This window comes from Phaseolus vulgaris, chromosome 2, assembly GCF_000499845.2.
Source record: "Phaseolus vulgaris cultivar G19833 chromosome 2, P. vulgaris v2.0, whole genome shotgun sequence".
NCBI lineage: Eukaryota > Viridiplantae > Streptophyta > Magnoliopsida > Fabales > Fabaceae > Phaseolus > Phaseolus vulgaris.
The window spans coordinates 14,346,436-14,349,776 of record NC_023758.2 but is presented as its reverse complement, the minus strand read 5'-3'; positions in this window follow the sequence as shown (position 1 = coordinate 14,349,776).

Sequence of the window (3,341 nt, the reverse complement as noted above, 5' to 3'; positions counted from 1 at the left end):
TGAACGTTTACCAAGCTATAATTAATAGTCAAGGTGCAACTCTTTCTACTGAGCGTAGCAGTCCAAGCACCACGCCTCAATTATGACTTGGCCCACCTAGCCTTCACCACAGGACAATTGATGTCACCTGCAAAAGTCCCCCCCTTAACAAATGTTTCACTTGCCCCACAGGACAATTGTGCAACCTGTAACAATCTCCCCTTGAAAAATTATCCCATTGGGAATCAAACTCGACCTTGGCTCTGAAACTAATTGTTGGATTGATCATTTACCCCTAGGCCAAAAGTTATAGTTAATAGTTAGAGTGCAACTCTTTCTACTTAAGGACGTAGCAACTTAAGTATCACGATTCAATTGTGACTTGACCCGCCTGACCTCTATAACAGGATGATTGCAATTGATGTTACGTACAACAATCTATACTGAAAAGAGTATATTGTTAAACAAATATAAATATTGTGACAAACGTTAATCTCTAAATTTGAACTTAATATTAATCTTTTAGAAGCATCAGGTATTATATATTTAATGTTGATGAGATAAATTACCTTTGATTGACTAAATGAATAATTATACATATATTAATATTATTATAAATTAAATGATTAAATGATCCTTGTATTATATATATATATATATATATATATATCTTTATTTTGTGATTTTATTATAATTATATTTTAACACATAAGAAGATAATTCTATAAATATTAAACCTGAAAAAAATTATAATATTTTATGATGTGTATTAAAAATAGGTATGACAAACTTATATTGAATATATGGTTGACAATATTATATGTAATTTCTAAGTTCTCACATATGTTTAAACAACTAAATGAAGGTGTTACATATTTTATATCATTTCTTAAAATTTATTTTGAGTGGTTATAAATTAATATATATTTTTTTAGTTCAAATAAAATAAAAAATAATATAATATGTGAATAGGTATCATAGAGGAGTGAGTTGGGAATAAGTTTGGCCTATTCTATTTTTATCCTTACGAAGGGCGTGTGGGAATGAATTCATATTTAATAAATACGAGTTTAAAATTTTAATACAAGTTCATAATATATTTATTTTTATATTTTTCATTCATTTCTTCTTCTTTCTTTTACTTCTTTTCATACATAGGATTGAACACATGACAAAATTTATAAATAAAGTACGGTATTTACTCAACTAGTTGCCTCCTTGGTCTTTATTTTTTTTACTTTATTCAATTAACAAAACTTATTTTTTCATTCATTTTTATCATATTTTGTTTGTCTTCTAATCCGTCAATTTTAATCCCAAAAATAAAGACTTAAGCTGAATTAATTAATCCGTATACATTAGGCAGAGTGGCAGTATTATGGGCTGTTATATTATTACTTACACCTACTCACGTTCTAGATCCTAACCCTAGCAAACTTATAATTAAAATAACATCTACAGTAGCTGTTTGGCTAAGATTTTATGTAACACTACACGTGATTTACGATCCTAACTTCTAATTGATTACAAACAATTTGATCGTGTGTAATAAAATTCAATTTATTTCTCATACTTTTTAGTTTGGGTGCACGAGCCACCATTTTAAAATTAAGGTGCATGGTTACTTGTACTATTACTTTATGTTATGGTTTGGTTAATGAACCTCGAAGATTTCGTGATGAAACAAATTGATTAACTACTTGCATTGGTTTTCAAAAGATGCACTTTGCATGAAGTTTTGACCACCCAAAAGTTTTGGATATTAATTAACTTTTTTAAATATTTAAAATCAAAGCAATTTTTTTTTAAATACACTTTTTCTTTCTAAGTTACATTTCCGGACTCCGATAATACATAATATGCAATTATTAGCTCTAATAATATTATTTTAATAAATTTGAGGTTAAAAATATTGACATAGGAACCAAAAAATAGATGAATATTCGTTTTTGGAAAATGAAAAGTGGTTTAAGATGAATTAAGAGTCTCAAAATCTAGAAATCAACCAACATTAAAAATAATTTAAATACACATCTTTTTAAAAACTTTTTTATAGGATAAAACTATTATATAACTCTAAGCTTTAAATTTTAACGTTAATAATTTTTTATAAAAAATTATGCTAACAATATTATAATAAAATAATAACATAAAATATTACTATTTAATATTATAAAAGGCCATGTTGATATTTAATTTTCAAAAGATCAACTTAATTTGTTGTATATATTTAAGTAGTAAAAAAACTATCTTAGGTGTTTTTCAGAAAAATAATAAAGAAATTTAGAAATAATTAATCGGGGGTGTCCTATTTCTTTTTGTAATCCTAGAATGCTGCTGGGATGGCTTTCTAGCTAGATGCGAGTTATTATTCATCAACCGACACTCTTAAAACGAAGGATAATATTTTTATGCTTCAATAATTCTAAATATGTAATTTTAATTCTTATTTATCAAAAGTGATACGGTTTAAATTTATTGAAAATTAAATTTATTTTGTTGTTAAAATGTAAAAACTAAAAATTATATTATTTTTCGTGTAAATTAAAATCCAAATTTAAAATATTTTTGAGGAAATGAAAAAAAAAACCTACACTAACATAGTAAGTTCTCGTGAGAAGTGCATGAAAGTTAATTTTGAATATTATTTAGAATGAATTATTGTATAAAATATTTTGGTTTTAAAATGGTGTAATGAAAAAGAGAGTGGAAAAATAAGAATGTGTTTAACATTTTGGTTTTAAAATGGTGAAGAAATAAGGAGAAGTAGTGAGTGAGAAGTGGAAACTGTGTAACTGTGTTTGAATATTGTACGAATATAATAATGAATTGTCTTTCTTTCGCAGCCTCAAAATTAATTTCTACCTCCTCACTAAGGTGATTTATATGGGAAAAATTATTGTAGTAAGTTTTAATTTTTTTTTTTAGTTTAGTTGAGCTACATATTTTTGAATTTTTTTTACTATTTTTATTTCAATATAATAATCTATTTTTATAACACACACACTCTAATTAATATTTTATTTACTTATTAATAAAAACATATATTTTAATTTTTTAATATAGAATTTTAAATTTTATAACATATCACACCCTTAAATAAAAATACTTTATAAGTTTTAAATTTTAAACTTATTACCGTATTTATAACTTTTACTAATAAAATATCTAAAACATTTATGATATTTGTTCAAATAAATACATTATAAGAAAAACACTAAATAGAAACAAATTTTAGATAAAAAAAATAATTAGTTGTTATAGTAACTAAATTAGAAACTATTTTAGAAACTAAAAATTATTGGTTTCTAAGTTAATTTCTATTATTAATAAATAGTTTTTAAATTGGTATTTAATTAGCT